This window comes from Geotrypetes seraphini, chromosome 9 (genome assembly GCF_902459505.1).
Source record: "Geotrypetes seraphini chromosome 9, aGeoSer1.1, whole genome shotgun sequence".
Taxonomy (NCBI): domain Eukaryota; kingdom Metazoa; phylum Chordata; class Amphibia; order Gymnophiona; family Dermophiidae; genus Geotrypetes; species Geotrypetes seraphini.
The window spans coordinates 116,665,486-116,689,758 of NC_047092.1; the positions used below are offsets into that span (position 1 = coordinate 116,665,486).

General features: G+C 40.5%; 1 protein-coding gene across 1 annotated transcript in view; it reads right to left on the reverse strand.

Moving 5' to 3' along the window:
* Positions 1–24,273, reverse strand: part of SNED1 (sushi, nidogen and EGF like domains 1) — a 1,138,259-nt gene that overhangs the window by 112,162 nt on the left and 1,001,824 nt on the right. The gene's annotated exons all lie outside the window — the stretch shown is intronic.

The following is a 24,273-nucleotide window of genomic DNA, read 5'->3' on the forward strand; positions in this document are numbered from 1 at the left end:
TATTGTTTTTTAAACATTATCTACAGTTTCCTTTTGGAGTTGTACAATTATTATTTGGTGTATCTTATTATTTTTTATTAAAACTTTGCTTTTTTTATCTTTCAAGATTTATTGCACATTGTTGATGCTCAGGTTCTCAACGTGTGTGTTTCCCACACACTTTGGTATGTATAATTTCCTTTTATGTCCCTTACCTCTTTTTCCCTCTCATCATATTGAGTTTGGCCAACATTCATCGCTCTTGCCCTATTCATCATTATATCTGATGAGAAGGAAAACTTCCTCAATTGTAAACATTTTTTCAATAAATATCAAGGTTGGCCTGCAACTTTGTCCAAGTTTTTAATTTAGGCCCACTGTTTATTTGAGTTTGACACACCTGGTCTAAAGAAGAGATGTCAAAATAGGGGGGGGGGGAGGCGCGGAGCTTAGCTGTGTTACAGTATGGATGTGTGATCGTTTCGCTCTCCCCTTTCCTGCACGTTCTATCAGCAATTTTGTGAGTACTCCCTTCCGAATTTGTAGTAGTTTGCTGTCTAAAAACCTCTTATGGCAACAGGGAGACAAACTAGGCTGGAAATGGCTTTTGCAGCCGTGGGAGTAAAGTACCTCTGCCATGGAACTCGACAAACATTTTAGATCCGGTGATGGCGGAGTTGCGTATGATTAAAGAATTAATTCAGGGGTCATGTGATGCAGCCTACCTAACTCGACGTGTGTGAGGAGAGCTCCGCTCCTACCCCGCTAAAATATGTCACTTAATCTGCGTTATCTACTATTCCCTGGGAGTTTTTTGAGCTTGAGTGTTGGGAGAGAGTCTCTGCTTTTGCCGGGAACTTTTCTTCTGGGTAGCCAAACCAGGCATGCCTATAAAGTCGGCGAGAGGACTTAAAGACAAGCAGCCTCCTTCTCCTCCTAAGATGGCGGCTGAACAGGCTACATTTACAAACCCAGCCAGCTACTGGATCACCGGCATTACCAAATCAGTGTCGGCTGCCCTGGCGGACCGGCTCAATAAAATTCAGTCGCGGTCGATGAGTTGTACTAAATTAAACTAAACTAAACTTTTAAGTTTATATACCGTATCCTCTCCATAATTATAAATCTTAGCATGGTTTACAAGAGCTTAATGTAAGGAAGGAACAACATAATGGGGTTGGAGGATGAGTATAGGGGGGAAGATAGCATTACATTTTTGTGAATAGCCTAGTTTTCAGATGCTTTCAGAATAGTTGGAAGGAGCCTAGATTCCATAGTGGGCCAGTAAGGTTATTCCAAAGCTCAGTGATTCTGAAGAAGAGAGATTTCCCTAATTTTCCCACATAGAGGATACCTTTTAGTGAGGGGAAGGATAGTTTAAGTTTATGGGTGGATCTGGTGGTGTCAGGACTCAAGGAATTCCAAGATAGTGAAATTAGGGGAGGGAGGATGCCGTGTAGGATCTTAAAAGCTAGGCAGGCGCATTTAAAATGGACCATAGAAATTATTGGAAGCCAGTGAAGTTTGGACAGAAGTGGGGAAACATGCTCAAATTTGCTTTTTGTGAAGATCAGCTTGGCCGCAGTGGTCTGAATCCGCTGAAGTCTTTGAAGACTTTTTTTGGTTAGACTTAAATAGATGGAGTTACAGTAGTCTAGTCTGGAGAGGATGATATATTGTACAAGGACAGCAAAATGTTGTTGAAAGCAGGATCTCACTTTCCTCAGCATGTGAAGGCTAAAAATGTTGAGGTGGTTTTTTGTGGGGTTTTTTTGCATTTATGCCCTATACCTCTTTGGGCTTGGGCTCTTTTTGTGGTCCTCTTATTCCATTTTTGCACAAAATGTTCTGCAGTTATATAGAATGGTTCTTTTTTTCTCATCTGATTTATTGGGATTTCTCAGTTTGCTGTTATATATAAAGGCAAAGAGGTTTTTTGGATTATATACTTTCGTTGGTGGAGGGGTTAATATGGAGAGTTGGGAGATCATAGGTTCACCTATGTGCACCCAAGTTCACCATGTGGCTTTTGAGAGGGGAGGGTGGGTTTTTTTAAGGGTCTTGGAGGGAGGGGAGGCCTGGATGTACAGTATATGTTGGGACTGAATGTAAATTTGATGGGGGTTAACAGATATTTATATTATTCTTGTTGCAGTACCCTCCTTGGAGTTTGGTTTAGATGGTTCTAAAACTTTTTTCTTTGAATGTTAATGGGCTTAACCACGTGATCAACCGAAAGAAGATATTAGCCTTCTTGAAAAAACAACAGGCTGATATTTACTTTTTGCAAGAGACTCATTTGTCCGCAGCTGAATCAGCTAATTTCCAAGGCGGTTGGATTAAACATTATTTTTTTGTTCCAGCTGTGGGTTGGGGATTTTGATAAATAAAAAAGTGTCTGCCTGGTTTGATAACTTCCAGGCTGATCCCTTGGGTAGATGGCTCTATACTACTATGTCTTCCAGGGGACTCTACCCTGACACTGTTGAACCTTTATGCACCAAAGTCCAATCAGGCAGCTTTCTTTAAGGACTTACAACAGATGATTATCTCACCAATAGAAGGAAATTTTTTTTCACTTAGAGAATAGTTAAGCTCTGGAACGTGTTGCCAGAGGATGTGGTAAGAGTGGATAATGCAGCTGATTTTAAGAAAGGTTTGGACAAGTTCCTGGAGGAAAAGTCCATAGTCTGCTATTGAGAAAGACATGGAAGAAGCCACTGCTTGCCCTGTACTGGCAGCATAGAATATTGCTACACATTGGGTTTTGGCCAGGTACTAGTGACCTGGATTGGCCACCTTGAGAATGGGCTACTGGGCTTGATGGACCACAGGACAGATAGGGAAAAATGCTTGAGTATCTGAATAAATTCATGTAAACCGTTCTGAGCTTCCCTGGGAGAACGGTATAGAAAATTGAATAAATAAAATAAAAAATAGTAGTATAATGGGTACACCTCACGTCAAAATGATTGACAGCTGTCAGAGATAAGGATCAACCAATCAGCGTTCACTTCCAGGTTAAGCCACACCCACTCCTCAGCCCATACCATGCCCACTTTCAGCCCAAACCCCGCCCCTTCCCATCCATGCCCTGTCCACTCCACCCATGCCCCGCCCCTCCCATAGGAATGAATGGTGGTAGCCTCGCCCATCCCCCACCCCCATAGGAATGAATGTTGGTAGCCCCCCCCATGCTACGTCACAGGAAATGCACTTTTTGATGACATCACCGGAAATGGGGGCGTGTTTGACCCCAGAAATGCGCTTTCTGATAACATCACCGGAAATGGGAGTGCCTGCCCTACCGGAAGTGTACATTCTGATGATGTAGGTGGAAATAGGGTAAAAGAAGTGCCGGAAATGCACTTTTCTGATGATGTTACCGGAAACAGACTTAGTCAAAACCCCGGAAATGATGTGGTCAGATAAAGAAGTGTCACCTAACAGCCTTATAGTTAAAAGACAGGTTTTAAGAGCTCATGGTTTGAGCAATGCACAGGCAGATCATAAAACAAAAGACATTTACAAATTCTTTCCTGGTTATTTTTTTTTTTTTTAAACAGACCAGTGCAGAAACAACTTAGAAAAGGCTGCATTTTTTTTCTTTCCTGGTTTTTAACAAACACTTTCAGTAGGAATTCTGAGTTAATGGTTAATGGTGACAGCTGATAAGCCCCTTGCAGTCCCCTGATAAAGCCAAGGGGGAGAGGGGGAGGTGTGTTTAAACCTGTCTGAACATGTCCCAGCTCTTTAACAAAACAGAAATAAAAAAAGTTCTAAAAAATCCCTGTCACCTAACAGCCACTGTTAAAAGGCAGAGTTTTAAGACCTATTTTTATATTTAGAGTAATGTTGACAGAGCTGACTGGAACATGGTGAAAAAATCTTTATTGAAGCAAATTTATTATGATTGTTATGCGACAGGAAGCTATGGAGGCATTAACCCTGTACTTCAAGCGGGTATAAAAAGTGATATTACAGTCCGGAGAAAAGACGTAGTGGACAGGGTCACCGGTCAAGACGAATACAATTTACACAGACCTGCTAGAATCCATTTAAAAAGAAATAAAACAATGGTGTCAGAAGTTGACAGCAAGTGGCAAAGTGACTTAGTTGACATGTCAGCTTTTGCCCGTTATAACAACGGTTAAAAATACATCTTAACGGTAATAGATATCCTGTCAAAATATGCATGGGTTGTGAGTTTAAAAACAAAAACTGGTCACGAAGTTACCAAAGCCTTTGAAACAATATTTAATTTAGGGCGTATACCTGAAAAACTTCAGACAGACAAGGGTAAAGAATTTTTAAATAAGTCTCTGAAGAATTTATTAAAACAAAAAGGTGTTAGCCATTTTGTGACCCATAATGATGTTAAAGCAGCTGTAGTGAAAGATTTAACAGGACTTTAAAATCCAAAATGTGGCACTATTTCACGACACATTGGTTCATCCTTCTTGCAGCCCCCCTCCTCCCCCTGATAAAGCCAAGGGGGAGAGGGGGAGGTGTGTTTAAACCTGTCTGAACATGTCCCGGCCCCCTGGTGTTGTCATAGTGACGTATACCTTAGATCTTTAACAAACAGCTGTTAACATCGGAAATAAAAGTTCTCACAGCTGTTAGCAACAGAAATAAAAGGTTCTCAAGCCGTCAAACAAAATGACTGCCACAAAGGTGCATAGATTGAATTACTTTCTTAAAGACCGTGATGTAGAAAAAGAGGGTTATCTGATGACAGAAAAACTGTATGAATGAGACAAAGAAAACATGGACCCCTTTAACACACAGGTAACTGAAAAAAGGCCTACCAAGAGGTCTCGTAACTGATTGACACGACGGCATATGCACGAATAAACAGATTCTGAAATACAAGAGTTTCCAGACACTCAAAAGCTATATGATTCGGACACAGAAAATGAAGATGCAGGCTATGAACTACCAGAGGATAATACTTCGGATATCGAATTTTATGAAGCCGCAGCTGATGCCAAAGCGACAGACTTGTTGGAAAAGCCAGGATCTTCCACGGTAAGAGAGAGAGGGAGACACACACTTTCATTGCCAGGGGTCGGTGTTGAAGGGTTTATGAAGCTGGATGTGTTCATGTGTTTTAAAAAGGAAAATTTATTTCTGTATGTTTTTTTTGTAGGGAAGTGGCGGATCTTCACGATCACAGAAACCTGTGGACAAGGTGTACATACCGATAATAAATCTATCCTGTTTGTGTTTTTTCTGCTCGTTTCAAAGAGAACCAGCGGTGAATGAACGTAAACTAAAATTAAGACCTGAAGATTCTTGTGATTATGGTTTGTGGACTGGCATAGGCCTTTCCAAAACACCAACAGAACTTAAATCAGTTATAAAGGTAACTGTATACTGCATTCTAAATAAATGTCTGCAAGGCATGAAGGATGAAGATTGTGGAGCCTGCTTAATACGAGCTGGGGGGGGGGGTGAAAACACCACGATTGCTTGATATGGGGGCAAAAGGATATACAACAGAAACTCAGTAAAACTTGTGACATGCTGTGCCTAGAACGTGTGGTAAATGTAGTCACTTTTGTAGGCTATAAAATGAAAATACTGATACTTTGTAATGAAAGCATTAATATAATCATTGATTTAATCAGAGATATTAAGACCTCTATAAACGGGCCAGGACTACTCAATAGATTGGTCAATTTCATGAGAGATGTTGAATATGTAGAGATTGTAAATGATTTAACCCGTGACACTGATTATAAATCATTCTTCAAAAGAAATGCTTTTTAAAACATGGTTTATTCTTGGGATTGTGGGAAATACAGTATGTAACTGCTTGTTTGTTTGTATAAAAGTTTAAACATTTATTGTTGTAAAATAAAGATTTTTTTTAAATTACAAATGTGTGGTGTGTTTTAGGAATGGCTAGCCACGTGAATTATCAGCCCAAACTAAAACAATAGAAGGTGGTCAGGTTATAAGGAACTAGGCTCTAGGCATGTAGGGGTCATTTTGATATCTAAAATGACTAACCAAGACAAACAAGATCTAGCAGAGGCCTTAGACATACAATAAAGCCTTTGTGAATGGATAACTTCTATAGAGGGTTATAAGTGTATAAAAATACGCTGTGACAAGACCAGCAAGCGTTCTGGTTTTTGTGGATGTTACACCGGACCCCGGATACATTAACCACTAACATGGTGAGTAGAAAAGGGGCTTTTATTTTTGTTTTTAGGGATATCATTTTTTTCTGTCTCTGAATCTATCATTGCATTTAGAACAGGAACGGGGGTCTGATGGTAGAAATAAACTATCTCTTACCAGAAAAAGACAACAGAAATTGTTAAACAGTAAGTGACAGTTGATTTATCTGGCACGTATATTGTTGTTGGGTTTTTTTTTGGTTGTTGTTTTTTAAACCAGTATCTACAAAACATTCTTTTTTATGTTATGATTAGACCAAGAAACGGCTGGAGAACTGAAACCTTCTACATCTACAAGTTCTAACCAACAACCGGCTCCTTACCGGAAGCCAAAAGATAAACAAAATAGTAGGTATCCTGGTTTTTGTAAGGAGACTAGGGTTAAAAGAAAAATTTCTATACTTTTATAATGGTTGATCAAGAAAATGTTAAGCACAGTCAGAACCCCCCCAAAAAATGTGTATTAACGGTTATGCTATGTTATAAATTGTAGATCAGGAAAATGTTAGAAAGTCACAAGCAGATACAGTGAACCCGACAGAAAAGTCTAACAGGAAAAGATCATATAGTGAAAACTTCTTAGACAGTGAACCAGAGCCCAAAGGTGTTTACCGGAAACAAAAAGATAAACAAAATAGTATGTATTCTGATTTTTGTAAGGAGACTAATGTAAAAGAAAATTTCATTACTTTTATAATGGTTGATCAAGAAAATATTAGGCAGTCAGATCCTCAAAGGGGGAGAAAAAGTATTAACTGTTATGCTATGTTATAAATTGTAGATCAAGAAAATGTTAGAAAGTCACAAGCAGATACCGTGAAGTCTAACAGGAAAAAGACACACAGCGAAAGCATCTCAGAGCCGGACTGCACAGAAGATGGAGAATGTTATGAAGGTGATAATTATCCTGATAGCAGCAAGGTGTCAGATGACGGTTCAAATAAGGGTGCATTAGGTTCTTCTGAAGATTCAGAACCAATCAGCTACGTCCATAGTAACATAGTAACATAGTAACATAGTAGATGACGGCAGATAAAGACCCGAATGGTCCATCCAGTCTGCCCAACCTGATTCAATTTAAAAATTTTTTTTTTTTTTTTTTTAATTTTATTTTTTTTCTTCTTAGCTATTTCTGGGCGAGAATCCAAAGCTTTACCCGGTACTGTGCTTGGGTTCCAACTGCCGAAATCTCTTTTAAGACTTACTCCAGCCCATCTACACCCTCCCAGCCATTGAAGCCCTCCCCTGCCCATCCTCCTCCAAACGGCCATACACAGACACAGACCGTACAAGTCTGCCCAGTAACTGGCCTAGTTCAATCTTTAATATTATTTTCTGATTCTAAATCTTCTGTGTTCATCCCACGCTTCTTTGAACTCAGTCACAGTTTTACTCTCCACCACCTCTCTCTGGAGCGCATTCCAGGCATCCACCACCCTCTCCGTAAAGTAGAATTTCCTAACATTGCCCCTGAATCTACCACCCCTCAACCTCAAATTATGTCCTCTGGTTTTACCATTTTCCTTTCTCTGGAAAAGATTTTGTTCTACGTTAATACCCTTTAAGTATTTGAACGTCTGAATCATATCTCCCCTGTCTCTCCTTTCCTCTAGGGTATACATATTCAGGGCTTCCAGTCTCTCCTCATATGTCTTCTGGTGCAAGCCTCCTATCATTTTCGTCGCCCTCCTCTGGACCGCCTCAAGTCTTCTTACGTCTTTCGCCAGATACGGTCTCCAAAACTGAACACAATACTCCAAGTGGGGCCTCACCAATGACCTGTACAGGGGCATCAACACCTTCTTTCTTCTACTGACTACGCCTCTCTTTATACAGCCCAGAATCCTTCTGGCAGCAGCCACTGCCTTGTCACACTGTTTTTTCGCCTTTAGATCTTCGGACACTATCACCCCAAGGTCCCTCTCCCCGTCCGTGCATATCAGCTTCTCTCCTCCCAGCATATACGGTTCCTTCCTATTATTAATCCCCAAATGCATTACTCTGCATTTCTTTGCATTGAATTTTAGTTGCCAGGCATTAGACCATTCCTCTAACTTTTGCAGATCCTTTTTCATATTTTCCACTCCCTCTTCGGTGTCTACTCTGTTACAAATCTTGGTATCATCTGCAAAAAGGCACACTTTTCCTTCTAACCCTTCAGCAATGTCACTTACATACATATTGAACAGGATTGGCCCCAGCACCGAACCCTGAGGGACTCCACTAGTCACCTTTCCTTCCTTCGAGCGACTTCCATTAACCACCACCCTCTGGCGTCTGTCCGACAGCCAGTTTCTGACCCAGTTCACCACTTTGGGTCCTAACTTCAGCCCTTCAAGTTTGTTCAACAGCCTTCTATGAGGAACTGTATCAAAGGCTTTGCTGAAATCCAAATAAATTACATCTAGCATATGTCCTCGATCCAGCTCTCTGGTCACCCAATCAAAAAATTCAATCAGGTTCGTTTGGCACGATTTACCTTTTGTAAAGCCATGTTGCCTCGGATCCTGTAACCCATTAGATTCAAGGAAATACACTATCCTTTCTTTCAGCAACACTTCCATTATTTTTCCAACAACTGAAGTGAGGCTCACCGGCCTGTAGTTTCCTGCTTCATCCCTGTGACCACTTTTATGAATAGGGACCACATCCGCTCTCCTCCAATCCCCAGGAATCACTCCCGTCTCCAGAGATTTGTTGAACAAGTCTTTAATAGGACTCGCCAGAACCTCTCTGAGTTCCCTTAGTATCCTGGGATGGATCCCGTCTGGTCCCATCGCTTTGTCCACCTTCAGTTTTTCAAGTTGCTCATAAACACCCTCCTCCGTGAACGGCACAGAATCTACTCCATTTTCTCGTGTAACTTTGCCGGACAATCTCGGTCCTTCTCCAGGATTTTCTTCTGTGAACACAGAACAGAAGTATTTGTTTAGCACATTTGCTTTCTCCTCATCACTCTCCACATATTTGTTCCCAGCATCTTTTAGCCTAGCAATTCCATTTTTTATCTTCCTCCTTTCACTAATATATCTGAAAAAATTTTTATCTCCCTTTTTTACATTTTTAGCCATTTGTTCTTCCGCCTGTGCCTTCGCCAAACGTATCTCTCTCTTGGCTTCTTTCAGTTTCACCCTGTAGTCTTTTCTGCTCTCCTCTTCTTGGGTTTTTTTATATTTCATGAACGCCAACTCTTTCGCCTTTATTTTCTCAGCCACTAGGTAGGAGAACCATATCGGCTTCCTTTTTCTTTTGTTTTTATTGATTTTCTTCACATAAAGGTCCGTAGCCATTTTTATCACTCCTTTCAGCTTAGACCACTGTCTTTCCACTTCTCTTATGTCCTCCCATCCTAACAGCTCTTTCTTCAGGTACTTTCCCATTGCATTAAAGTCCGTACGTTTGAAATCTAGGACTTTAAGTATCGTGCGGCCGCTCTCCACTTTAGCCGTTATATCAAACCAAACCGTTTGATGATCGCTACTACCCAGGTGAGCACCCACTCGAACATTAGAGATACTCTCTCCATTTGTGAGGACCAGATCCAATATCACTTTTTCCCTTGTGGGTTCCGTCACCATTTGTCTGAGCAGAGCCTCTTGAAAGGCATCCACAATCTCCCTACTTCTTTCCGATTCCGCAGACGGAACATTCCAGTCCGCATCCGGCAGGTTGAAATCTCCCAACAGCAGAACCTCCTCTTTCCTTCCAAACTTTTGGATATCCACAATCAGATCCTTATCAATTTGCTGCGATTGAGTCGGAGGTCTGTAGACTACACCCACGTAGATAGAAGTTCCATCTTCTCTTTTCAGAGCAATCCATATCGCTTCTTCCTCTCCCCAGGTCCCTTGCATTTCGGTCGCTTGGATATTGATCTTTACATAGAGTTTACGTCCAGTTTGTGAAAAGATGGGATCGTAAACTGGACAAGTTTCATGGTGTACTTTATTCAGAAGAATTTTGTTTCATTAATTTAGACAGGATAACATCATTACGTGAGGCTCAAATGCTATACGCCAAGGCATTCAACATATCCTGGACGATGTTAGTAACAGAGTATCGCCCGGTGACTACGTACAAGTGCATCTACATTCATCGCTTTTTCATAACTCTTTGTTTTCTGGTAAATTAAATGCCAAATCACTAGATGCTGATGATTTCTTAGACCAGGTTGCTAAACTCCTTCAAAGTCACAGAGAAATACAGGTCTGTGATTTATTCCGTATTGTTGTACTTGTAATAAGAAACAAGGATGGTGGGCCCCTTAGGGTGTTAAAATCTATACTGTTTAGCCAGATTTTGCAGAAAAAAAGGATGTATTTAATAGATTTGAATAACACAGACAATAACCTGTGTTTTGCTGGTAGCCTTACAGCACTTATGTCGCCAGTAAAACTCACAGATGCTGAACTGTTAACAGGTGCTGAATAGCTACATAATGATTTGGGGTGGTCGGTACATAAAAAGTCATGCTCGATGATGTAGCAAACATAGAACAACATTTAAAGATAAATATAAGAGTTGTGTTTTATACAAACTCGTGGTGTTGCTTTAAAACATCAGATCAACCCGTGTATCCAAAAACGGTTTTCTTATTGCTACATGGCGATCATTTCTACGGCATAACTGATGTCAAAAAAATTCTACAGAGAGCATAATTTCTGTACTTTTTGCCAGAAGCCCTATAGTCACGACCACTCCTGTACATTATGGTGTCGTCTTTGTTCGACACAGACGTGTTTGAACAATGACGGTATACAGCAGAGGTGTCCTAAATGCAAGATGTGTTGTTGTTCTAAAGACTGTTTAGATAGACATATGCAGCTGGCGCAGAAAAAAGAAGAGGAGTGTTTATCTAAAACACTGTGTCTGAAATGTGAGTCCTATGTGAATGAGAAACATAAATGTAAGGGTAGGATGTGTAAACTATGCCGTGAACCCTTAAGCAGTGATGCCATACACTTATGTTTTATGACCCCTATTGATAAACTCAAAACATCTGGAAAAGTATATTATTTATGACTGCGAATGTATGCAGGAAATGGGCTGGCACATTCCTAATTACATATATACAGAGGACTTGTACGAAACAAGAAAATGGAAATTCAAGGATCTTGAGTGTATTTTTGCCTTTATACAGATTTTTTGTGACAAAAAATTTAAAGACTATACCTTCATAGCCCATAAAGCCAAAGGCTATGATGGGTATTTTGTTCTTAGCCAACTGTTAAAGGAAAATATGGACATAGGTCTGTTAGTTCAAAGTGGCAAGCTTTTACAAATCAGTTGAACCTTTAGCTATTCATTTCATAAACTCTCTAAATTTCCTACCTATGAAACTTAGCAAACTTCCAAAAGCCTTAGGTTTTCCAGGCTGTAAGGGTTATTTCCCGCATTTTTTTAATACTCGGGAAAATCAAGACTATGTGGGGCGTATGCCGGATATGGAGCATTATGGTGTGGGAAACATGATGCCTGAAGAAAAAGAGGAATTGTACAATGGTAAAATGGTACAAGAACAACCAGCACAAGACGTTTGATTTGCAAAAAGAGCTGACTTATTACTGTCAACAGGATGTGGCTATTTTGCACAGGTATGTGTTCTCTACAGAGCTGAAATCATGAAAATGACACAGAAAGATGTGGTTGTAGAACGAGAGGGTACTTCAGAAATTCTAATGAATTGTTTAGACCCTTTCCAATATATAACTAGCCTCTGTATGTATGGCCATGTTCAGATTTATGTTTTTAGAACCCGAGACAGTGGCGCTCATCCCCCCGAATAACTATCACAGACACAAAAAGCGATATTCATCCCCCTCTATTCAATAGTTGCTGTAGCAAGAGGCTGTAGAAAATATACAGATCATGCATGCTCTGAACGGGGGTGAAAGAAAGGTGGGGGTCTTATTTTCTTGATGGTTACGCTGTCATTGATGGGGTAGAAACAGCTTTTGAATTTAATAGTTGCTTTTATCACGGTTGTCCGGTCTGTTATAATGATAAAGACCAGAATCCTGCAGCAGCCACAACCTATTGCGTTCTTGAGGAACGCAGAGAGAGAGGAGACATGATCGAGACATTCAAATATGTCACGGGCCTTATCGAGGCAGAAGAAGATCTCTTTTTTCTTAAAGCAACCAGAGGGCATCCGTTGAGAATCAGGGGAGGGAAATTCCATGGCGATACCAGAAAATATTTCCTCACCTAAAGGGTGGTTGATCGCTGGAATAATCTTCTGCAACAGGTAATTGAGGCCAGCAGCATGCCAGACTTTAAGAAAAGATGGGATTGGCATGTGGGATCACTTCATGGGCATATTTAGGGAGTGGGTCATTAGTGTGGGCAGACTAGATGGGATTGGCATGTGGAATCACTTCATGGGAGTATTTAGGGGATGGGTCATTAGTGTGGGCAGACTAGATGGGCCGTGGCCCTTTTCTGCCGTCATTTTCTATGTTTCTATGTTTACCTGGAAAGCCTGGGCTTCAAGGTCGTGAGTCTGTGGGAGCATGAGTGGAAGCGGATGGTCAAAGAAAATGATAGGGGCTGTGCAGACTTCCTGGCTAGCGCTGCTTTACCGCAACCCTTGGTCCCATGAGATGCCCTTTTTGGGGGTAGAACAAATGCTGTTTCTCTATACTACAAAACAAAACCTGGGGAAAAAATACACTACTACGATTTTACCAGCCTATACCCTTTTGTCAATAAAACAAAGGAATATCCAACAGGCCATCCGCAAATCATTTATGACAAATTTGGTCCATCCACAAATTACTTTGGTTTTATACAGGCAAAAGTATATCCTCCAAGAAAGCTCTTTTTCCCGGTGTTACCCGTTAGGGTGGGCGGTAAGCTTATGTTTCCTTTGTGCCGTACGTGCGCCGACACATGGCAACAGGAAACGTGTGCCCATATGGATGAGGAGAGAGCTTTTGTGGGGACTTGGTGCACGGTGGAGATGGATATTGCCATTGCAAAAGGATATGTGGTTGTTGACATCTATGAAATCTTGCATTTTGAGCAAAAATCTGAGTCTCTTTTCTGAATACATCAAAATACACCTCCGTCAAAAACAAGAGGCTTCTGACTACCCCCGGTGGTGCAATGATACAGAAAAACAAAACATGTACATCTCTGATTTCTATAGAAAAGAAGGTGTACTTTTGCTTGCAGACCATATTCAGCTAAACCCTGCTAAACGCCAAATAGCAAAACTTTTCTTAAATTCTCTGTGGGGGAAATTTGGTCAAAGGCCAAACCTGCCTACTGTTAGCATTGTCAGAGAGCCCAATGATCTTTTTAAATACCTGTTTTCCCCTGAATTTGAGGTTTCATCATGTGACTTTATTGATGATGAAATGGCCTGCGTGTCTTGGAAGCACTCAAAAGACCGCACTACTTTGCCCGGTAACAACAGCTATGTGCGTTTAGAGTTGTACAAACTTCTAGACAGTCTACAAGAACGTTGTCTGTACCATGATATAGATTCTGTGATATTTGTGAGCCTCGAGGGAGACTGGAACTCCCCTCTGGGTGATTATTTAGGGGAACTCACCATAGAAACATAGAAAGATGACGGCAGATAAGGGCTATAGCCCATCAAGTCTGCCCACACTATTTACCCACCCTCTTAAGTCTACTGACCCCCTAAAGTATAATTGTAATTATACTGTCACTCTGCTGACCCGCTCATTCAAGTCCTAGTGACCATATCCCTTGGCATGACCTCGTAGGGATCCCACATAAGTATCCCATTTGTTCTTGAAGTCTGGGATGCTGCGTGCCTCGACCACCTGCACTGGAAGCTTGTTCCAATGCTCAATCACTCTCTCCGTGAAGAAGTACTTCCTGGCGTCTCCACGAAACTTCCCTCCCCTGAGTTTGAGTGGATGTCCTCTTGTGGTCGAGGGTCCCTTGAGAAGAAAGATATCATCTTCCACCTCGACCCTTCCCGTGATGTACTTAAATGTCTCAATCATGTCTCCCCTCTCCCTACGCTCTTCGAGAGTGTAGAGCTGCAATTTGCGCAGTCTTTCTTCGTACGGGAGACCTTTAGCCCTGAGACCATCCTGGTGGCCATCCGCTGAACCGATTCAATTCTGAGCACATCCTTACGGTAATGTGGCCTCCAGAATTGCACACAGTATTCCAGATGAGGTCTCACCATGGCTCTGTACAATGGCATCATGACTTCAGGTTTCCTGTTGACGAAGCTTCTCTTGATACAACCTATCATCTGCCGTGCTTTAGATGAAGCCTTCTCCACTTGAGTGGCTGCTTTCATGTCAGCACTGATGATTATTCCTAAGTCTCGTTCTGCCGTAGTCCTGGTTAAAGTTTCTCCATTCAGAGTGTAAGTTCTGCAAGGATTTCTGTTACCGAGATGCATGACCTTACATTTCTTGGCGTTGAAGCCCAGCTGCCAGATCAAGGACCAACTTTCTAAAGTATGCAGGTCTTGCTCCATAGCATCCTGTAGATTATAGCCGTTTACTATATTGCATAGTTTGGTGTCATCAGCGAATAAGGTTACCTTGCCTTGAAGCCCTTGAGTCAGATCCCCAATGAATATGTTGAAGAGGAGTGGGCCCAGGACTGAACCCTGTGGCACTCCGCTAGTCACCTCCGACATTTTAGAGAGGGTACCGTTAACCACCACCCTCTGAAGTCTGCCACTAAGCCAATCTTTAACCCATGCAGTTAGAGTCTCTCCTAATCCCATCGATTTCATCTTGTTCAGCAGCCTGCGGTGTGGGACGCTGTCAAACGCTTTGCTGAAGTCCAGGTACACGACGTCCAAGGACTCTCCTGAGTCCAGTCTTCTTGTTACCCAGTCAAAGAAGCTGATTAGATTGGACTGGCATGACCTACCCTTGGTGAATCCATGTTGGCTGGGATCCCGGAGATTTCCCTCGTCCAGGATCGTATCTAATTTATACTTAATTACCTGCAGATGAACATATAAGAATATGTATCAGCGGGTCCTAAAACATACAGTTACAAACTGTCAAGTGGAAAGACCTGTATGAAAGTGAAAGGGATAACTTTAAATGTAGAAAACAGCCAGAAAATCAATTTTACTAGTTTAAAAGATCTAGTTTTTGACTACAAACCGGGTGCCGAGGGTTTACCCCAGAAAAAGATAGGGGTGCAACAAACCGGTATTATAAGAAACAAAAAGAGGTGGGCTATAGAGACCGGTGTAATTAAAAAAACACAGCAAGTTGACAAGGTTTCAAGGTTTATTAAATATTTGATGAATCGCTATATCTTTATACAAAGCGATGTACATAATAATAAAATACAATTGAGTTAAAATACATACAGTATATATAAACAATAGAAATCCAACATGACCAACAACAATTGGGAGGGAAGGGGGGATAAAGTTACATCTATTATGTTGAGAAATACATTTAAGGGAAAAAACATGGGGAATAAGGGGATTTTAAAAGCAAAATTAATAAAATAAAATAAATTTTAGATATTAAAAGCATGTTTAAAAAGAAATGTTTTCAGGGATTTCTTAAAAGATAAAATGTCTTTTTCAATTTTTATGTATTGGGGCAATGAATTCCACCATTGGGGGCCAACTACAGAAAACATATCTAATCTTCGAGTGCCTATTATTTTTAAAGAGGGAACAACCAATAGGTTTTGGGAAGATGATCTAAGTGTGCGTGAGGAACTATAGGGAATTAACATTTTAGAAATGCATTGGGGTTGATTGAATATCAAATTTTTAAATATAAGTAACAAGACCTTAAATTCTATGCGCTGGCAAATAGGGAGCCAATGTCATTCGATGAAAAGAGGAGTTACATGATCAAATTTTTTGGCATCATGGATTAATTTGATAGCAGTATTTTGAACTATTTGCAGTTGTCGTTTTTCTTTTTGAGTAATATTAAGTAACAGAGAGTTACAATAGTCTAATTTTGCTATTACAAGAGAATGAATTAAGATATTGCGGGATTTGGATTCAAGGAATTTGGATATAGATCTAATCAAACGTAATTTATAAAAACAAACTTTAACTATGTTGTTGATATGATCTTTAAATTCTAATTTTTCATCAATTATGACTCCTAAGATTTTTAATTTAGGGACAATTTCAATTGGCGTTTTATTAAATAGAAAAGGCGAATTTAATATGATATCTCTTTTCCAATTAAAAATCATAGCTTTTGTTTTATTTATATTTAATGCTAATTTATTGTTATTAAGCCAATTTTGAACGAGATCGAGTTTTGAATTTAAAGATTTAATGTCTTCTTGATTTTCAGGATTGAAAGGATGTATTAATTGAATGTCGTCTGCGTATGAAAAAACAGTAAAGCCAACAGACTGGCATAGATTTAATAATGGTGCAAGATAGATATTAAATAAAAGGGGTGACAAAATAGAGCCTTGAGGTATTCCAAAGGTCGTTGTGTATTCATCAGAATATTCTTTATTAAATTTAACACTAGAAGTTCGGTTAGTAAGATATGATGTAAACCAGTTAAGAACTTGATCGCAGATTCCAATTGATTCTAATCGGCTAAGAAGTAGATCGTGGTCTATTGTGTCAAATGCTGCAGAGATATCAAGGGAAAAAAAGGCAACGGATTTATGATGGTCTAGGAAGTAGTGGATGTTATTTGTTAAACCAATTAGAGAATGTTCCGTACTATGATGTTTACGAAAGCCTGTCTGATTGGGATGCATAACATTAGTTGATTCAATAAAATCAGAAATTTGATTAAATATCCATTTTTCAGTCAATTTGGCTAAAAAAGAGATATTTGCAATTGGGCGATAATTTAGTGGGTCGTTTCTACTACTTTTGAGATCTTTTATTAAAGGAATGATAGTTGCAGTTTTCCAGAGCGCAGGAACTGAAGCAGTTTGTAAACTTTTTAGAATAATGGTATGAATGAAAGGACCAAAGAGATGAAAAAATTTTTTTAAGTAAAACGGATGAAGAATTTCAGATCCTGAACTCTTTAAATTTATTTGTGAAAAGAGTGATTTAATGTCATTGAGAGTGGGGAGTTTAAAATTTGAGCATTTAGCTGTAAGGAGGTGAGCACCAGGATGTTTAGTAGAAAAAGAATTGTTTGTATTAGACGAAAAAGTATTTTGAATATTATCGATTTTTTGATTGAGAGCATCTGCGATGTCTTGTGCTTTTAAGAGAGATGTCTGATTTGTAGTATTTTTTGTGTTTTGAAATGTAATGGATTTTAAGATATCAAATAGGGTAGAAGAATTTTTTGCTTTAAGAATTTTGTCTGCGTAGAATTTTTTTTTTGCTTGATTGATTTTTGATTTGTATATGGCTGCATGTTCTTTATAATTTAAAAGATGTGATTGAGACTTAGAATGACGCCATTTTCGTTCTAGTGCTCGCAGTTGTTTCTTTAACAGATGTAATTCAGCCGTATACCATGGGTTGGATAATTTTCGTGCCGAAATAGATTTTAAGATTATTGGAGCTTTAGTATCTAGAAATGAGGAAAGCAAGGAATTCCAGTATGAAAGATGATCATCTATTAAAGTAGGCATGTCATCAATAGTAGATACATCAAAAAAAGGTGCTATGTCAGCATCATCTAGGCTAGCAAGATCGCGGTATGAAATTATTTTTGGTTCAGTTTGTGTTTTAAGACTTATTGGTTTAGAGAAGGATATAATAGTAGAAACAAAATAGTGGTCGGACCAAGGTACGGGATTGACTATCGGAATTGAGCAATTAATATAATGAGAATTGGGGGAGAAAATCATATCCAAAGTATGATTAGCTGAGTGGGTAGGACCTACTATTTTTGGAAATAAGTTTACTGAATGGAGCATGTTTAAAATATCTTGATTATTGGGGTCTAAAGCGTTATCAAAATGAATATTGAAGTCTCCTAACACTAGAGGAAGTGATGAAGCTGAGCAAAAATCAAAGATAAGATCTTGCAGTAAAGTAATTTTATTTTGGCTTACTGGTGGAGGGACATATAACAACAAAAAGTTGAGGTTAATATTCGAGTTAAGTTTAAGATCAAGATATTCAATAAGGGAGTTTCCATTAGATTGTCGTTGAGATTAAGTAAGTTAGATTGAAATATGGCAGCAAGACCACCTCCTTTACGATTTGGGCGATGGTTAAAAATATAATTATAATTTGAGGGACAACAGTAGGAAAGATAGGCTTCCTCGCCATCCGAAAGCCAGGTTTCAATAATGAAAAGTATATGTAGTCCTTGGGTGATGATAGTATCCTTTAATAGATGATGTTTACTCTTAATAGATCTGGCATTGATAAGGCCAACTTTTAATCTATTGTTTTTTGGTAAATCATTAAGGGGGGAAGAAGTAGAAATTTCTAAAAGACAGGACTGGTGTTGTAGTGGAGATCTATATTTAGGAGGGCGATGCCCCCAAAGGGTTGGAATATTGCTATTAGATGAGGTCGAGGGCATATTACAAATGGTGTCAATATAAAAGGATGTAAAAAATAACCCAATAAAAAGACAAAGGATAAAAATAATTAAAAATTTGATTTGGTAAAGATAAGAAGTCTGCATAAGTGCATAGGGTAAAACTGTATTCTTACTACTAGCGGCGCCAACCTGCTCCTTATGCATGCTCCTTCGGCGCGCGCCGCAGGAAGCCCGATTAAATAGGGCATCAGCTGACCTGGTGTGGGAGGGTCCGGCGCGCCGCCGCACAGCGGCAGCAGAAGAAGGAAAACAGTAGGCTGGTGTGGGAGGGTCCGGCGCGCCGCCGATGCGCGGCGGCAGAAGAAGGAAAACAGTAGGCTGGTGTGGGAGGGTCCGGCGCGCCGCTGATGCGCAGCGGCAGAAGAAGGAAAACAGTAGGCTAAAAGAAAATAATACAACAGCTAAGTAAGTTAAAGTTTTTTCTAGCAGAGATAATCACAAATTTGTAGTGAAGCAAGGCAAAGCAGGCAAGTGCTGGTAGTGCAGTGAGTCGAGTGAAGGAGGAGGATGGGTTCAGCACACTACCCTACGGATACTAGCATGGTGGATGCCCGCTGGTCGCACCCTTTCTCTTGTATATTAGCAAGACTGTCCAATTCAGGCAAGAGCGCCTTTGTTAAAAAACTGTTAGAACACGCTGGCCATGTATTGTCTGTCATAACTGACAATATTGTTTGGTATTATAGTTGTTGGCAACCTTTGTATAAAGAAATGTTAAATAAATATCCTTTTATTACTTTTACGGACATTTTGCCTGATACTTTTAACGACGACTGAATGTTTCCAACCCATAAAGTAAACTTGGTTATTGTAGATGATCTAATGGATTCTGCCTGTAAAAGCGGCGATATAGAGAATGTCTTTACTAAGTACGTACATCACAGAAACCTGAGCATCATATATATATAGTTCAGAATGTTTTCTGCCAGGGTAAAACAAGCTGGACTATAATTTTAAACACCAAATACATGGTTCTCTAAGAATCCTAGAGATAAGTTACAGATAGCCATTCTAGCTAGACAGATGTACCCTGGAAAATCACAATTCTTTTTAGAGGCCTTCGAGGATGCCACCAGAAAGCTGTACGGTTATCTCTGTGTGGATTTAAATACCACAACGCCTGAGGCTTACAGATTGAGAACGGATATTTTCCCGTCAGACTGGACAACGGTATATTGTGTAAAACCACAATCAGCCCGTAAAAGGCTGTGAATATATAACCAGACCCCTTCATATACGCTGGGACGTTTCTCAGGTAACATGTCTAGCTGTGTAAAGAGAAACCTGCCCCTTTTAAAACTTTTAGTCCAAGCCTCGCTGCAGCACAGAAAAGCCATCCTGAATTACAGCTTCTGATGATTTGGTGGCTGCTATAGCTGAAATCGCTCTCAACACCCTAAAAGGTAATATCCCGCTTTCACAAAACCAGGTAAAGGTTTTAAAAGGGAAGCCTCACGCTATAAAAAGACTGTGTGATAAAAGATTAACCCTTAAGAAAAAAAAGAAGCAGTTGGTGAAACAATCAGGCGGATTTATAGGGCCCTTGTTAAGTTTTGCTTTACCGTTGATAACGGGTCTCCTGACAAATCGCTGAGGCATCACGCTGAAAAAATGTACCTGGTCCCTAGTCAACAACTCGAGCGCTTGAGAAACTCCATAGATCGGGAAGAAAATATTAGAACCTCAATCATACATAGGTTAAACGAGGAAATTAAAAACATACTGCAGAGTCCTAGTATGTATGACCATGAAAAAGTTAAACATTACTCAGAAGTGTTACAACGCTATCTCGTGTTGAGCAGACAAAGGGATATGGAAAAAGAAAAGCTAAATGTGTATCTACAGGGACTGGTTGATATTTCAACAACCCCTTCTCCAGAAAATAGTATACCTCCCGACTCTGTGGTTCAAGAAGTGTTAAACAGCATCAACATGGGTAAGCAGAGTGGGCAGACTTGATGGGCTGTAGCCCTTTTCTGCCGTCATCTTCTATGTTTCTATGTTTATAGGAAAAATGCCGAAGTCCTGCTTAACAAACTGTCAAAAAACAAAAGTGTTGCATCTTGGGAGGGAAATGGTACGTTTGTATACCAAGGAAAACCTATTGGTGGTTCTAATCTGCTCGACCTCGTTCAAAGTTTTGCGCAGGCCATGCTCTTTCCGAGCAAAGAAGAACCCTAGGCTGGAGGGGATTTCATGCAAACCCTAGCTGAATTAAATATGCCTTCCTCGGTTGTGGGTAACACAGCCAACAGAGATGTACTTCTATGCCTCAAGGAGAACCCAGCTATGAAGGTTCCTGAACTATATACGAAATCTGCCTCTTCATAAAAAACGTAAATTATTACCCAGTTACCGGTGGCTGCGTGTATAAAAACATATCTTCAATAAAATAATACTTTTTAAAAATGAAAATAAAAGACTGCAGGCATTTTGATTTTAAGGTTTACTTTTTTTTAATTTAGAAACAGCATGACATTCATGGTAGGAAATACAACCCTGGGGAGTATGAAATGGGTTTTGAAAAGGTCTACATAAGACTTGTTTTTTATTTTTTACAAATTTCAGTACCATTTCATCATTTTGCATTAAATCCTCAGAATACATTTCTTTTTTTAGTTCAAAATTTTTTTATTGGTTTTAGAAAGCAGAAAAATACAAAGACAATTAGAAGAGCTTCCGAGGAAGCACAGGTTATAAACCGGGTAATAACACCCATCACAGCCGGAGAGAAGCGTGGGAGCACTGCTCCGCCCCCCTCCCGAACCAGCAGGAGACCGACTCCTTAAAACAAGCAGCACCAACGGCGTGCAGCCGTTCGGCATGCCGTCGAAGATGCACATCAAAGGCGCGTGCACCTTAGCACGCGCCTTTGCGAAGCACCTGCGCGAGGCACCCGCATAGGTGGCCCCTGTTACCATCATCCAGAATCTATTCACTCTAAGCCCAGACCATAGAAATCACAGAGCTGCCTACGGATCTCCACTACAGGCACAGACATTGTAGCCCGACAGAAACACAGCTGGGCCAACCTACTAGCGAGTTCCTTTGCACGAGACAACCCCAACAGGGCTGACACACCAGACTTCCAAGTCCGACGGATCCAAATCTGATGCCCCATCCGGAGAGGTATTACTGCTGCCTAACAAGTTACTGTATATCCTTGCTAGTCCTCTGCATACTGTAACACCATACAGCAACCAGCACATTAATACATTATACGCTCATTATTACAGTACATGCAGGATAAAAATTCCTTAACTCTTAAACTCATTTTACTGCCTGGACACTGTGTCGGTTTGTAACTCATAATTTGCATTGTATTGTTTTGATACTGCTTTGAATTGCACTGGATTTTCTGTATGATACTACACTGCACTGTATGATACAACATTGGACTTTACTGTATTGCTCCCGTCCTACGAAACCTGTATCCCCCAAACAGTCCTCTCCACTTTGCATTACCCCTGATTAACCAAGCAATAAGTCAAGAGAAATAACGCTCCAAATGCACACCTACAGCCCCTCAACGCCCCCATATAGTCCCCACCGCCTTGCTTTAACCCTGATTAACCAAACAATAAGACAAGAGAATTAACGCTCAAATAGCACATTGCGCCACCCTACACCCACCCATCGCCCCAAAGCGCCCAAACCTCAGCCATTGCGGCTTGACAAGCCCTCCACAATGGCCTGGCCAAGCACACATCAATGCGCAGCACTACTACTAATCTACTTGTTCACCACTAGGCTCTGCAATGCAGACAACTCTAGCGCATCCCCCATCCCCCATCCCCATCCACTTCACACCATACCGATCAGTAAAACCCAAAATCCCTACTTACACTCTCCACACCACACAAGACCACCCACACATCAATCCGCCCACTATCCCCCCTCACCCCCACAAACCGACCAAACCCCACTCAAAAAACCCACAAACTCTAAAAAAACTGACTTACTCCCACTACTTCCCAATTGACCACACCAACCACCTAAATATCAGATCTATGAGGAATAAATCGACTTTGATCAAAGATTGGCTGATTGAAACTAACCCCGACTTTGTCCTTCTCACAGAAACCTGGTTGTTATCTGACAAGGACATCATCATTAAAGATTGTCTACCCACAGGATTCAAGATTCTCTCACTTGCCAGAACATGGGGAAGAGGATGAGGTCTTGCAATAATCTTCCGAGACCAACTAAACTGTACCACTCTCAATACAATATCTTCACCCAATGCAGAAATTCTTACCATCTCTCTAACATCAAAATCATTGCCCTCCGCATTAACCATCACTTTATTCTATATCCCGCCCAAAAAATGGACCATGACAAAAGAGGACTTCGCGGAAACCCTACTAACCAATTCTTTAACAAGTCCTTACAACCTACTATGTGGGGATATTAACATCCATCTTGAGCAAACCGACAAACCAGAAATCTCGGATTTTTGGTCATTGCTCACCCAACTAGGCTAAGACAAACACCCCCCTATCAAAACCCACCAAAGAGGTCATCAGTTAGACCTGGTGACTCTCTCCTCCAAGAAACTAACCAATCCCACATTTTACTGGAAACAAGGCAACTGGTCAGACTCTCTATGGTCGGACCACCGTCTGTGTACCTTCACCATTGGATGCCAACATAAACCCACCAAAAACAATAAAACTAAAATTACCAAAACCCACACTACCAGAGGAAAGATTGACCCAACAGAATTTTGGTCTCGTTTCGAAATTAACACCACTCCAACCGAAGAACTAGAACAACTCATGGCCTCCTGGATCAAGGATAGTACTACCATACTAAACGAGATTGCTCCCATTAAAACCCGCAGAATAAGAACCACTAACAAAGAGGGCTGGTTCGATCCAGAACTGCTGTTATTAAAGAAGGATCTAAGAAAAGCAGAAAGACTATGGCAAAAATCTGGAACCCTCGAACATAGATTGGCCTGGAGACAAAAACTAAAAAATTACAAAAACCTCACTAATGAAAAAAGAAAAAATTTCTACTCCCACAAAATCGGTAATATCAAAACCAATAGTAGTAACCTCTTCAAACTGGTTAATGACCTATACAACACTGAGACCCTCACTAATGCACATGAAGAATCCACTTTAACTGCTAACACCCTGGCAGACTTCTTCAACTCCAAGATCCAACAACTAAGATCAACATTACCCACTAGGCCCAACCCCCTCGAGTTGTTCCCCATTCTCCCAGACCCGGATATACCTAACCCAGACCCAGGAACCAGAACAGATCTAAGCTGGAAACAATTTGCTACAATCGACTGGCATAACTTTAATACCTACTACGATAAATATACACACTCCTTCTGCAAATTGAACACATGCCCACCAAACATCATGAAAGCTGCCCCGCTCCACTTCAAAGCAAACATGATGACATGGGTCAACTTCCTTTTATCCACAGGAAACTTCCCTTCTGAGCAAGGTCAGATTATGATCACCCCAATTATAAAAAACGCGAAAGAACCACCAAATTCCCCATCTAACTATAGACCGATCGCAAGCATCCCCCTATTTACCAAAATAGCAGAAGGGTTGGTAAAGACGGAACTCGCCGCATACCTAGAAAAATTCAACATCCTA